This window comes from Solanum stenotomum, chromosome 11 (assembly GCF_019186545.1).
Source record: "Solanum stenotomum isolate F172 chromosome 11, ASM1918654v1, whole genome shotgun sequence".
Taxonomy (NCBI): Eukaryota; Viridiplantae; Streptophyta; class Magnoliopsida; order Solanales; family Solanaceae; genus Solanum; species Solanum stenotomum.
Window position 1 is genome coordinate 18,046,613 of NC_064292.1, and position 15,873 is coordinate 18,062,485.

Consider the following 15,873-nt stretch of genomic DNA (forward strand, 5'->3'; position numbering starts at 1 on the left):
GTAGTCTTTCCATGGCACTTGCATGTTAACTATATTTGAGTATTGTTGTAGACACCCTTATTGATCTTATTGTGTTCTTGATTTACTTCAGGACAAGCAAAAGTCTAAGTTGCGGGTGTTTATGAGTGGTAGATTTGCACTCATTTAAGGTCCATTTAGTTCAATAATTAGTATCATCAATACCTAACTTTTTTCCTTTTCTAATCAAATATTGATGACTTGCATCTATGAAGGCAATTGGGCAAGGTATGGATTAAAGTTTGAAAGAATGGCCAGAAATGCAGAAGAAGTGCAAAATGAGCATTATTGATCGCCTAGCATGAAGAGCGAATCGCCAACTGAGCTAGAATTCACCCAATCTGGCAGTGCATAGAACTTTTTTTTTCAAATAAGGTGAGCGAACTCTTATAGAAAAGGCGATACGTCGAATGAGAAAGGCAGCTCTGAAGCACATCGCCCAAAGTGATAGTTTTCAAGGAAAAAGTTTAATGCTCGAATGGGAAACTAAGGTGGTATTTGGCGATGCGCCGAACGTGAAAGGATAACTCAATTGAGTTCGCCAACTGAGGTTCAAACACATGAAGCTGATACGCCCAAATTACACCTCTCTAAAGAAGTATAAGCTGCCGTTGCAAAATAAAAAACCCAACTTGTAGATTGGGGTCGATCCCACTAGGAATATGGTTCAGACTTAAACTCACTCACAATTATCTCTGTTTAGTCAAACAATTTCCGAGAATAGTAAGCAGGGGTAATGTTGTAAAGAAGTCACAGATTGATTTGAATGAATAAGTAACAAGTAAGCAAGATTTACAATTTGAGTTATCAATATAAGATGGAAACTAGGGTATATTTGTTCCCTACAAGATCTTAACGTAGTAATCCTAATAATAGTAATCCTATCCTAGTGTTTGTCATGCAATGTTGGAAAGTTAGGTATCCCCAAGTGATTGGTAATCCAAGTAGGAACTTTCAATCACAACTTGGTAAGTCTACGGGTGTGTGCTTTATTAACCCTTACCTTTACCCCAGATTAGTCATCGTATCAATTTAGATATGAAACTATTAGATAGCAGCAAATCCTTAACTAAATCTCTGTTGTGTTAATCCTTTTCTCATTTGTTACCCCCTTGGTAAGGCAAGTAGGAACAAGGCGAGTTCTAACGTTTGCAACCGTTAAAAAGACTTCTAAACGAAAGGATTAACAATACATGCATAAACACTATTCAAGAATTACTTAATTATTATTCATACTTTGTTAATTGCTCATGGTTCCCACAACCATAGTTGTGGATTTAACAACTCATGCTTGAGAATTCACAGTTCATAATTAGGTTAAAAGAATTCATGAACTTACAGTTAGAATAGATGAAACCCGGAATCTTGAATTGAAATTCAAAGTGAAAATTGTATAAACCAACTTCAGAAAATTAAATAGTTAAGTGTTTGCAAAATAATTCCAAAAAAACAAAAAGCTAAAAGTATACAATAATGTCTAACTAAATCATAAGAACAAAAGAACCCTAAAAAATATCTCCTATCAATGATCTCCAAAATAATTATTTTTATGGACTATTTATAGATATAGAAAAGTCTAAATAAAATAACTGAGCCCAAATCAAATTAGAAATTCAAAACCAAAATGGAATTGAATTCCTTTTTACCCTAGATTAAATATGAGGCAAATAATGATTAAATATTTATAATTTTAGCCTCACATCAGAAGACTAGAGAATCACAAAGGCGAGTTGGAGAACGAAGGGCGATTCACCGATTTAATTAGCCGAGCTCGAATAATCTCTCTTATTTAGATACGAAGTGGGATTTTGGGCCAAATTTTGGGAAAATATAAATAGCCTAAATGATAGAGTTTTATGGGAGTTCGATTAGAGAATAGAGCAATTAAATTGAGAGAAAAGTTTTGAGAAAGAACACTTAACTTTTTAGAACATTTTTTCTAGATTTCTTGGTGTTTTACAATTTGAATCTTGAATTCGATAAATTGAAGTGAAATCCAAGGTGGGTTTACTCTTAATTTCTTGATTTCAAGTTACCTATGGTTGATTTCATGGAAGGTATACTCTCTAATCTCCTTATAAAAGACTGAACTTTCATACTCTCTCAACCAAAACTCCTCCAATTCGTGAAGTTGATTTACTCTCTCTTTTGAAGCATTCCCCCAGTTCATACTTAACGCCTTCAAAGCCCATAATGCCATATTTTAAGCTCAACTGGCAGGTGACAATATATGACAAATACCAATTGATATGGTGACATGCCAATTGGTGTTTTGAAAGCGGTGCGATACGCCCAAAAAGAATCATCCAGCTTCCGAGACCAATCTGTCCAATTTGCATTCACTACTTTTGCCAAAATACTCTTAATCTCTCGATTTGAGACCTCAACATGGTCGCTTGTTTGTGGATGATAAGGTGTTGCAACTTTATGCTTGACTTCGTTTTAGCTCAATAACAATGCAAAAAACCGGTTGTAAAAGTGAGACCCCACATCACTGATAATAGCGCACGAAGTACCAAACCTTGCCATAATGTAGCGCTTTTAGAATTGCATAACACTCTTTCCCTCATTGTTGGGAAAGGCTACAGCTTCCACCCATTTTGAAACATAATCAGATGCCACCAAAATGTACTTGTTGCCAAATGAGCTCACAAATAGACCAATGAAATCTATTCCCCAAACATCAAACAATTCAACCTCTAGGATGGGATTAAGAGGTAGCTCATGTTTTCATGATACCCCTTCTTGTTTTTGGCATTGTATGCATTGTTTGACAAAGCCATGTGCATTTTGGTATAGTGACAGGCAATAGTAGCCACTTTGAAGAACTTTGGCGGTTGTTCACACCCCGCTATGATGTCTATAGGCGAACCGTGGCAATCATTGATAATTTCATTGATTTCCTCTTCCGGTACACATCTTTGAATTATATGGTTTGCACATTCTCTAAATAGATATGTTTCATCCCAGAAATACCTTTTTACATAGAATAAAAATCGCTTTTGTTGGTAGAAGTTTAGACCCTCGGGTATTATTCCACACACTACATAGTTAGCGGAGTCATCATACCAATGTGGGTTGCCTTGGGTTACCCTCATCACCGTTTTATCAGGAAATTCAGCCACAATGTCCCTCTCGTTGGAATCAACCATATTGGTTTCTAATCGAAACAAATGATATGCCACTTGGTTCTCACATCCCTTCCGATCTTTTACTTCGAAATCAAACTCATGCAATAACAATACCCACCGATTCAATCTTGGTTTTGCATCATTCTTAGTCATCAAGTACCTATTGGCAGCATGATCCGCGTGCACCACCACTTTAGTTCCAAAATGGTACGCTCTAAATTTTTCAAATGCATACACCACCGCTAGCAATTCTTGCTCTGTGATAGTATAATTATTTTGCTCCACATTCAATGTCTTACTTGCATAATAAACTGGGTGAAATAATTTCCCCTTTTGCTAACCATGAACAGCTCCCAAAGAAACACCACTAGCATCACCTATGAGTTCAAACGGAATACTCCAATCGGGGGTAGTAATGATCGGGGCTGCCACTAGTTTTTCTTTCAAGCACAAAAATGCTTTTAGGCAAGCGTCATCAAAATTGAAGGTTGATTCCTTTTCTAGCAATTTGCAAAGAGGGTATGCTACTTTGAAAAAATCCTTTATAAACTGGCTATAGAAACCCGCATGGCCTAGAAAACTTCGAACACCTTTTATCGAGATAGGGGGAGGGAGCTTTGCAATGACTTTAACTTTATCTTGATCAACTTGCATTCCTTTTCCTGTAATTTATGCCCCAAAACAATGCCTTTTTTTACCATTAAGTGACACTTCTCCCAATTTAGAACTAGATTGGTATCCATGCACCTTTGTAGCACTTGCCCAAGGTGTTCAAGGCAGATTTCAAATGAATCACCAACGACCAAGAAATCATCCATGAATACCTCCAGTGAGTCTTCCACCATATATGTGAAAATAGAGAGCATACATCGTTGAAATGTTGTTGGAGCATTACACAATCCAAAAGTCTTCCTCTTGAAAGCAAAGGTCCCATAGGGACATGTGAAAGTAGTTTTCTCTTGATCATTCGGTGCAATGGAAATCTAGTTGTATCCAGAATAACCATCCAAAAAGTAATACCATCCACGCCCCACAAGCCTATCAAACATTTGGTCCATAAATGGCATTTGGAAATGATCTTTGTCCTTTTAATTTCCGATAGTCCATGCATACTCTCCAACCAGTGACCAACCTCATAGGTACAAGTTCACCGTTTTCATTTGGAACCACTGTGATGTCTCATTTGTTTGGTACACATTGCACGGGACTTACCCATTTGCTATCCATAATAGGGTACAACTCACCTGCATCCAACCACTAGATGATTACCTTCTTCACCACTTCTTGCATAGGTGGATTTACCCATCTTTGATGCTCAACATTTGGTTTGCATTCACTATACAATTGGATTTTTTATGGGTGTAAATCCCTGGGGGAATCCCCACAATATCAACAATTGTACATCCAATGGCTTTAATGTATCGTTTTAACACCTCGACCAACAATTTCACTTGCCATTCAAGCAAGTTCGCTGCAATGATGAAGGGCAAAGTGTCATTTTCTCCCAAGAATACATACCGAAGATGGGATGGGAGAACTTTCAACTAAAACTTTGGAGGCTCTTCAGTGGATGGTCTAGTCGGAGAACTATCTCAATTTTTCAGATCAATATCAAGCTTCAATGGATTTTTAGAATGACGCACCTAATCCCGATAGAGCAGTAACAACTTCATCATACCCTTGAAATTCGTCCTCATCAAAATTTGAAAGGACAACAGCAAGGGGTTCACCCATAAACATCATTTCACTCACACTAGCCACTACTTCATCAATCACATCAATTGTTGAAACCACGTGGATGTCACTAGGTTGCTTTATCTTTTTGCACACATTGAATGTAACCATCTCATCATTTACCTGGAATTTTAACTCACCACTTTTAACATCCACTAGAGCTCTTCCGATTACCAAAAATGGTCTACCCAAAATAATAGGCACCTCTGCATCAATCTCACAATCCAAAATAACAAAATCATCCAGAAAGATAAATTTATCCACCTTCACCTAGATATCTTAAAGTTTTCCAATGGGGTGCTTAATAGAATGGTCATCCATGAGGAGCTGCATTGTTATGGATTTAGGTTCGCCCAACCCGAGTTGTTTGAAGATGGCATACGACATCAAGTTAATGCTAGCCCCTAAGTCATACAAAGCTTTGGTAAACTGAAGCATCCCAATAGTACATGGGATAGTAAATGCCCCCGGATCCTCTTTTTTTTAATCACATCGCTTGTCATAACGGCACTACAATTATGAGAAACTTCAATCATTTCGAAGTCCGTACTTCTTTTCTTGGTGACTAGTTCCTTCATGATTGTAGGAATAGAATTTATCGAAACAATTAAAGTAAATTTAAGCGATTGACACCTAGTGTAAAATGGGGGGATTTTTTTAGTCAATTAACAACTCCGAAAACAAGGGGAGTATTCAAGTAGAAAGGGATCCTTAGGGATGTAATCGATTAATTACCAATTTCTCTATTGATAAACGCTCAAATACACTTCATCCAATACTAAGTGTAGGCGATCGTAATCTAGTATAAACCCAACAAAGAGTTGGGGTCAATCCCACAAGGAGTGATACGGTAGAAAATTCAATTACGAAGTGAAAGACTTGTTCTAATCAGTTGTAAGAATAGAAATTATCGAAACCATTAAAGTAAATCAAAGGGGTTGACAACAAGTGTCGGATGGGGGATGAGGTTTGTCAATTAACAACTATGAAAAATAGGGGAGTAATCAAGTAGAAAGGGATACTTGGGGATGTGCTCAATTAATTGCCAATTTCTCTATGGAGGTGATTACTAAATACCAAAAGTCGTTGAATCTTAGTGGGTAGGCTAGGCTTTAGATATGATATCCATCTCTCGATCAGCTATCATGAATCAAGTATGTTCTCTCAAACCTCAACAAGCATCACACTATAAACATCCCAAAACCTCAATTAATATACTCTCTCGAGCTAGATAGGTAGGATCAAATTAAGATTCACTCTCTCGAGCTGAACCCACAACAACCCAATCACTACAATCATCAATTGATAACCTTAATTCTAAAACCTTTTTCTCAAGCAACCATAAAATAGTAGAGGAACTGTATTTGCAACTATAATTCATGAGTTAAAACTCGACTATCAATCGAACCCACTTCAAAACAACAATTAAATCAGTAATTAATAACACCCATAAGCTAATTATGACAATTAATCACATAATCACACCCCCAAGAATGGGGGTTTTATCCAGACTTCATAAAAAGTAAGAAATTAATACCAACTATGTTCTCCATAAGCTGGGTAGTAATATCTAAATCTTTACAATGCTCCAATTCAGCTTCGAATTCAAATCCAACTTGAAAATCTACTAGAAAACTCCTAAAAATTAAGAAAACCAGTGTTTCAATCGCAAGCTCAGAGTCTAACAATGGCAGGATACTCTTTTCTCCTTTTAAAAATCAATTTATACGTTCTCAGATTTTGGCCTTCGGGGTCAATCGATGAAGTTAGTCGAGCATCGCCGACCAAGTCGTTGATGCGCCAATTTCTCCTTTCCATCGTCATTTTGCCTTAACTCTTCATCCTTCAGACCCTGTAACTTTATGCGATCAAATTCTTTGTCATCGATCCATTCAGTGGTTCTCCGAAGGTCCGGTTCCATCGCCAAGTTGGCTTCTCCCCAAGGCTGGAAGTCTGGAACATTAGGAGAGGTGAAGCGAGTCACCAAGTGACTTTGGCGATTGTCACCTTTCATTAACTTCAGCCTTTTTTATCTTTTTCACTCATTTTTTCTTGGTAATGTTCTTTTCTTCCTCTTATGCCTTTATATCTATAAATTAGCCTTTAAACATCAGTGTAGAACACAAAATAGGCATCGAGGACACTAAAACTAGGAATAATAAGCCCTAAATGAGTCGAAATCCCAAACTCATCAACACCCCCAACTTAAATTCTTGCTTGTCCTCAAGTAAAATACAAGATCAATCAGTTTAATAGGGATGTCTGCAAACAGTGCTACTCAAGACTCAACATCAATGCCTACAAGAGGTTCAAACTACTCATGCAATGTTCAATTGTGCACTCTACGTTTCAAACTATGACTAACCATCATCGAAGAGAACTCAAGCTTACAATGTTTGCTTCAAATGCAAGTTCAAGCTCAACAAAAGCATTCAAATGCCCTCACACCAAGAATGATTCCCTGCTCACACAAAACTTGTCAATAATTTAGAATTTCGGAAAAAACAATTCACACTCTCAAAGACAAATATATGCATAACTCTACCCATAGGCCTGCGCTTATTTTCCAACCAACATGAACTTCATCTCACTCAAGATCACAAAGGATTTTCAAGGCTTGTAACGGGGCTGAGGGTAAAGGTATGATCATTTTGGTTTAGTTACTTCTACCTTCATGAAGCATGGCCTGCATTTCACTTTTTCTCCTTCTCTTTTACACTATATTTGCATAATCCACCCTATGTTCATTTAAGCATGACTCATTGGATACCCTAATTCTTTTGCTCATTTCACAAGCTTTATTTCACAAACTCTTTTCTTTTTCAATCTTTTTCTACTTTCACATTTTATTTTTATTTTTTTACATGGAGGGGTTCCATCTTTTTCAACATGATCCTTCAAGGGCAAATTTTTCACACTTCTTGACTTTCCTCCTTTTTCACCATACCCCCGACTTAGGCTTTTGACCTAAGTTGGCTATTCAAATAAACCAATGCTTCATGAAGGTTATAGGTGATGGGACAACGAAGTCAAAGTTGTTCAAGTTTCATCCAAGGAAAAGGATAGGCTCAAATGGTGTCAAGCAAGCTTCACACTCTCACAAGGTAGTCACAAAGAGATATAATATCAATTTTGGTTCACTCTTCACAAATTTGTGACTAAGATCATCTCAATCGCTTTCTTACATTAATCAATTGGACTAACGGGGCAAGTTCTAGGTATTACCAAGTACACATTTCAAGAAAATCTCAACACACATGGCATTTAACACAATCATCAAACAAGGCTCTACAATTTTCAGCTCGCGTGCAACGATCATCACAAGAGATCAACTCAACAACCGGCTAGTCACAATAAGATGCTAGGAGTTCACATATGACTTATGTAATTAAATTTGCCTCATCGCAGCCGTACACTCATATCGTTCAATTGAGAGCACTATTCAACTCATCGGTATTGATCACAACTGACACACAAAATTGAAAGAGAACAACCACATTCAAACACATCACGAGGTGGCACTTTTTAAAACCAGTTCAAAACCAACATTTGCATTTCAAAATAGAGGACCAACACAATGGATCAAAACTAATATGTATGTCAACAAAAACAAGCATTCACAACAATCACACACACATAATATCTAGAAAACTGCCCAAAAGAGGTGGTTATGGAAATACCTCTCCCTGCCAAATTAATCTAGTAATTGTCCTCAAATGCGCAAAAATAGTAAAACCAGTCTAAATAATAATAGAAAGAGAGTCAAAAGAATCATCCTGCCAGGCTAAGCTTGTGGTGAACTCTGCATATTAGTGACTCCATCTGTCTGGGTATTAGTTCCCGGCTCTACATCATCCTTGGCTCTGCTAGAGCCCACCATCGAACTGTCTCTCAAAGATGTCTGCACAACTATCTCAACCATAGCTCCCTCAAGATTTGCTAAATCATCATAGACTACTACGTCTATAACACCCAGCTCCTCCTCATCATTATCAGCCTCAAACTCAACATCCGCATCATCAGCCCTAGCAACATCTCCGATTGTAGTAGCCGGAGAAATCTCAGGACTGGTCGGGAAATCTAAACTCAGCACCTTAGAAAGTGTCACAATGCCACAGAAAATTGAGAGATTGGTGGATTTTAGCTCATCCATATCTTTTCGCAGCCCAACAATATCGGCCTTCAAGGTAGTCACATCATCAGAAGCACTCTGGCCCTGCACACAAGGCTCTACCCCCATAGTAAGGGCATCCAGTGCAAATGTATGGGCATCTATAAACTCTTTGTTCTCTCTCATCTGAGCCCTAATCGGGGCCAAGGCAATACCAATCGCCTACTCAATCAACCCAGGCACAACAGACTCTACCCGAGAGGCACGCAAATCAGCAAATTGGGACATATGACCCATCTTATACAACATAGTCTGAGTGATCAGGGCTCTAGCAGTAGTAACAACAATAGCAGTAGGAGGGGGAACAATAGTCAAACTGGGAGTACCTGTAGGCTCACTGGCCTGAGGGGGAAGTATTGCCTATGTCGGTAACATCTCAACATCAACTACCGGGGACATGTCCACCGGTTCAACTCTCTTCCAATCAGCCTCATCCCTTATATACTCGGCTTTTATCTGTCGGATGTCAGTACAGAAAGGGGGAGTCACTTCCACATCCGTCTTTGCAATCACCGAAACACGAGCCCACCTACATAGCTCAGTAATTAAATCAGAAAAGGGGAGAGAGGTCTGACTCTGCTTGGCCCTCATGGCCATCTCCTACTCAATAAGTAGACCTAGATATAGCCCAAACAAACATCTTTTGGGATTCGAAGTATTGATTTATTCAGCGAAGGCATAATTGTGTTGCTAATGAACCTAAATCAATATCTTGCAGCCACATTCAGGTTCTTCTTTTCAATAGGAACACAAGCCTTAATCCACTGTGGAGTGGTGTCAGACATGAGTGGTGCCAACCAACCCTTCAAATAATCAAAGGTCTTCTTCTAGATTTTATCTATATAGTGCATCACGTTCATCATACAACCTAGCGCATCATTGATATTGGTGTTGCTACACTTCACCTTCCGGCCCCGTACTACCATATGAATAACTAGCTTAAATGTGTTGGCCTTCTTCTTTCCTTTGGGAACCAGCTTTCCGTACTCGGCATAGAACTCTCTAACCCAAGTAGGAATATATGAGCCTTAGGGCTTGGTGAAGATCTCAAACTTGTGGAACTTGAGAATGTTCCACACCTCTGGGTACCGTTCTACCACAGCGTTTATAGACAGCCGTCTCTCCTCTAATATCATCCTCAAACCTTCAGCCTTTAATATATTTAGTGACCGGGAAAGAGAAACATGAGCTAGTGGTACCTACTCCACTATTTGTACTAGAGGTGGAGGAAGCATAGGAGGCACTGGGATCCGAGTTGGATCATGCATCACCTTGGAGCGTAGCTCCTCCCTCCTAGCCTGTAGAAGTTTATCGTCTTTCGGTTAAAATACGAAAGTTGGTGAACTCTCACCTGAATGGTCCACACTATCATAGGTAGTCAGGTGAGTGGCATAGATGCCCTCGTATCGGAGCTCCCCTCTGCTGGTGTGGGCACAACTCGCCCCTTGCCTTTTATTATTTCCCAGTCGGAGGAAGCTTCTTCGGTGCATTCTGGGACGATGCACCTACTTTCGGGGCTGTTGATTTCTCCCTGGTACTTTTGGTCTAGCCATACCTGCAAAACAAAGTCAAAAACGTTAGACTTAGTCAAGAAAAAAACTTTAAAGTGTAAAAAAAAATTGCACGAAGACTCACCGAATTGTTTGGCAATTCGTCGAACCCATTTGGAGAGTCAAGTCGGGCTCGCCGAATGTTACACCGTAAAAATCCTCAGCAATCAGCATAAGTCGGCGATGTCCAAAGCCTTTCAGCGTATCACCGACACCATTCGGTGAACTAAAAGTAGCTCGCCGAATGTTACAAGATATTTTCAAAAAATAGGGGCGCAGAAGGCCAATCAGAAGGGGTATTCGGTGAGTCGCCAAGTGAACTCGATGTGCTCAGGCGTATTGCTAAATGTTACAGAAGAAAATCTCAAATATGAAGAATAAAAGGCGATCCTAGGGTTCTTTAGGCAAACCACCGAACCACTCAGCGAGTTTCATCTAGCTCGCTGAATAGCTCAACGTGCCAAAGTTTGACCCCGACCTTCAAATTCTACCCCGCACCCCACGGAAAAAGAATTAAACACCTATTCTATGCAATTGACGCCCAGACCCATACTACCCATGACCTCAGGGTACTCAGACTTCCCCTGTTTTGGTCAAAGTTGGCCAATCGACGTCTTTTTCCATTAAGAATGACCTCAACCACTCTATCATTGGGCAAAACTGTTTTAAAGTGTCACTAACTAATGCACGAAATGAAGGTTCATAAGGCCAAAACCATTTTTAAATTAAAAAATCTCTCATATTTCATACTCTTTGACTTCAAATTCTAACCCGCAGCCCACGAAAACAGAAGTAAACACCTATTCTATGCAATTGACGCCCAGACCCATACTACCCATGACCTCAGGGTACTCATATTTCCCCATTTTGGTCAAAGATGGCCAATCGATGTCTTTTTCCCTTAAGAATGACGTCCACCTCTTTATCATTTGGCAAAATTAGACGATCGGCAAAATCGGGGTTACTCAGACTTCACCCCTAATAGACCCAACAACAAAATCAACACAACCCACAAATTTTATAAATCAAACATATGAGAATTCATAATTAAGGGCCAATTAACACGATTTGGTATATCAGAAGTACAAAACACAATAACCAATTCAACTAATAACGCACTTATACGTAAACAACACAATAAGACAACGATTATGCATTCACAATTACCAAAACACAAAGGTGGGGTTATGCAGAAGTTTGAAAAGCTAGGATACCAAAGTCTTCCCCCGAGCAATTGATCCAACACACTAAGTAAGAAATGCGAAAAATATAATCTAAAGTGCGGTTGTGAAAGGTTAGAAGTCAAAAAGTATGAAATGAGGGAGATTTTTGAATTTAAAAACTATTTTGGCCTTCTAGCCAACTAGGTGGTTCAAACGGTGATCCAAGTCGACCTCACCAACGTGTTCGACGAGTCATCGACTGGTGCCTGGGCTGGCCTAACTGCTTTTTTTCATAAAATTTCAACTTTTCAACCTGCACATTCAACACCCGTTATTCAAACTACAATAAGAAAAACCTAAATACTTGGGTTGCCTCCCAAGAAACGCCTTATTTATCGTCATGGCACGACATGGATATGCTTTCAAGGTTCATTCTTCAGGTTAGCCAAGGTATCACTTGGTAGACCCCCTTTTTGCCTCAAATTTAAAACATATAATATTTGGCCCATTTGTGATTCCAGCTGTTTAATGGACACCAGTGGGAAGTAACCGTCTGATTTAGAGTTGACACGTCCTCCTTCATCTCTTTGAGCACTTTCTCTGACCTTTCTACCTTATTGAGAATGCGTGCAAGAATATCTTCAGTTCAGAAATTCTTCGGGTCAGCCCTTTGCTCTTTTGGCTTTTGACGCTCATGGAGAGGAACATATCTCTCCTTGTCACCATCTCTCTCCATCCAGTTTGTACCACGGTCACTCCAATCATTATCACAGTCTTTCCAACCTTCATCATGCTCTCTATTCAAACCTTGGGTTCCACTTGGCCTTGGATAATTTTGGTGGTAGCCTCCTCCCTGATTTTCTAGAAAGTGTACCTTTTCATTGTACAAAGCCTCAAAGTGCAGATCATCGGAATTTGCTCCACTAACTCGAACAACATTCACGGCCTTAGAACCACTACCCATTACATGTTTATACAAAATATCCATTTGGGTGATCATGTTAGCCATGTTTTCATCGTGCTGTTGGTCTTTTTCTATTTGTTCTTTTGTCATCCTGAAACTCAAAGGAGACACATGATCCTCCAGAGTATACCAAACTCATTTTATTTTTGGCATCCCATCAAGGAGAGTTGACGCTATCTCAAAAGGTTGATGCATAATACCTCCTCGGACAAGTTGATTAGCCACACCTTTGTTCACTAAGTCTAGACTCTGGTAGAAGTGTTGTAACAACATGTTGTTTGGATGTTCGTGAGTCAGACATTGAAGTAACAACTTCTGAAACCTCACCCACATCTCATGGATTGGTTCACCATTTAGACGTTTAAGTCCCTGAATATTGTCTCTCAATGTCAACATCTTTGAAAGAGGGAGAAACCTTATGTAAAATGCCTCAATAAGTTCATGCCAAGACGTAATCGAGTCCCTTGGTAAGTCAGCTAACCATTTAGTTGCCTCCCCCATCAAAGAAAAAATGAACAACCTAAGTTGGACTAATTCTTGTGAGATGTTCTTAAATAAGAACGGACCACACACGTCCACAAAATTACAAATATGGTCATGGAGTTCCTCAAGAGCCAGCCCTCTGAATAAGCCTTTCATTTGCAAAAGTTGTAGCATCATGCTAGTCACATGGAATATAGCATTTCCCACGACCTGAGGTAAATGAATGGCACCTACACCATCCACTTGAGCTACTTCATATACATCGCTCAGATTGCCAATGTCATCTTGGTGGCCAAGTTGGCTAACATTACTTCCGTTCACACTCATCACGTCACCTGTTCACAAACAGCCAACACAAACACAAAACAACAAAAGTCGATTCAACTACAAACAAGATTAGATCACAGTTATACTTCACTTAGAGAATTCTAAACACCACTCCCTGGCAGCGGCGCCATTTTTGATAAATGCTCAACTACACTTCATTCAATATTAAGTGTAGGTGATCCCAATCTAGTATAAACTCAACGAAGAGTTGGGGTCGATCCCACAGGTGGTGATACGGTAGAGAATTAATTACGAAGTGAAAGACATGTTCTAATCGGTTGTAGGAATATAAATTATCAAAACCATTGAAGTAAATCAAAAGGGATGACAACAAGTGTCAGATGGTGGGGTAAGGTTTGTCAATTAACAACTACGAAAAAAAAGGGAGTAATCAAGTAGAAAGGGGTACTTAGGGATGTGATCAATTAATTGCCAATTTCACTATGTAGATGATTACTAATTACCTAAAGTCGTTGAATCTTAGTGGGTAGGCTAGGCTTCAGACGTGATACTCATCTCTCGATCAACTATCATGAATTAAGTGAGTTCTTTCGAACCTCAACAAGCATCACACTATAAACAACCCAAAGCCTGAATTTATCTACTCTCTCGAGCTGAACCCACAACAACCTGAATCACCACAAACATCAATTGATAACCTTAATTCTAAAACCACTTTATCAAGCAAGCATAGAATACTAGACTAGAACTACATTTGCAACTAGGATTCATGAGTTAAAACTCGATTATCAATTGAACCCACTTCAAAACAGGAATTAAGTCAGTAATTAATAACACCCATAAGCTAATTAAGACAACTAATCACATAATCACACCCCTAAGAATCAGAGCTTTATCAACACATCATAAAAAGTAAGAAATTAATACCAACTACATTCTCCATAAGCTAGGTAGTAATATCTAAATCTTTACAATGATCCAATTCATCCTCGAATTCAAACCCAACTTGAAAATCCACTAGGAAACTCCTAAAAACTAAGAAAAGCAGTGTTTCAATCACAAGCTCAGAATCTAACAATGGCAGGATACTTTTTTCTCCTTTTAAAAATCAATTTATACATTCTCATATTTTGGCCTTCAAGGTCAATCGGCGGAGTTAGTGGAGCAAGGCCGACCAAGTCGGTGAAGCGCCAATTGTTCCTTTCCATCATCGTTTTGCCTTAACTCTTCATCCTTCAAACCCTATAACTTTAGGCAATTAAATTCTTTTTCACTGATATATTCGGCGGTTCGCCGAAGGTCCAGTTCTATCACCTAGTTGGCTTCTCCCTAGGGCTGGCAGTCTGGAACATTAGGCGAGCTAAAGTGCCACTCGGCGAGTCTCCGAGTGACTTTGGCGATTGCCAGCTTTCATTATCTTCATCCTTTTTCATCTTTTCCGCTTCTTTTTGCCTGGTAATATCCTTGCCTTGCTCTTTTGCCTTAATATCTACAAATTAGCATTTAAACATCAGTTTAGAGCATACAATAAGCATCAAAGACACTAAAACTAGGAATAATAAACCCTAAATGAGTCAAAATCCCAGACTCATCAGCTATTCAGGTGATTACTAATTACTGAAAATCATTGACTCTCTGTGGATAGGTAGACTTTAGATGTAATACCCATCTCTCGATCAACTATCACGATTCAAGTGAGTTCTCTTGAACCTCAACAAGAATAGCAATTAAGAACAACCCAAAACCTCACTTAATTTATTCTCTCAAGCTAGATTAGTAGAATCAAATTTAGACTCACTTTCTCAAGCTGAACTCATAAAAACCCAATCACTACAATCATTAATTGATAACATTAATTCTAAAACCTCTTTCTCAAGCAACCAAAGAATACTAGACTAGAACTGCATTTGTAATTACAATTCATGAAGTAAAATTCAATTATCAATAGAACCCACTTCAAATCAACAATTAAATCATTAATTAATAACACCCATAGGCTAATTAAGATAATCAATCACATAATCACACCCCCAAGAATGGGGGTTTTAGCCATGCATTATAAAAAAGCAGGAAAATATTACCAATTATGTTCTCCATAAGTTGGGTAACGAAATTTGAGTCTTCACAATTCTTGAAAATCAACTTAAAATCAAAACCCAACTTCAAATTCAACTCAAAAACTCAAAAACTACTCAAAACAGTGTTTTGAATCAAAAACCCGGATATAAAAAATGAGTGAGAATCCATTTTTTTAATTCAAAAATCAATTTATAAGTTCCAAAATTTTTGCCTTCAGGGTCATTCGGCGGAATAAGTCGGGCATCACCGACCTGCCAAATGCTCCTGACCATCACCTTTTTAGCTTAAGTCT

The 15,873-nt window shown here is 38.7% G+C and overlaps 1 protein-coding gene across 2 annotated transcripts in view; it reads right to left on the minus strand.

The window, feature by feature from the left end:
* LOC125844213 (costars family protein) overlaps positions 1 to 15,873 on the minus strand; it is a 974,123-nt gene that overhangs the window by 922,171 nt on the left and 36,079 nt on the right. The window contains exon 1 of one of the 2 annotated variants that reach the window (XM_049523484.1): positions 9,786 to 9,791. The exons of the other annotated variant lie outside the window; for it this stretch is intronic. The gene's annotated coding sequence lies outside the window, so the exon portion shown is untranslated. Of the gene's footprint in view, positions 1 to 9,785; positions 9,792 to 15,873 lie in introns of those variants that run through there. 2 annotated transcript variants of the gene reach the window in all.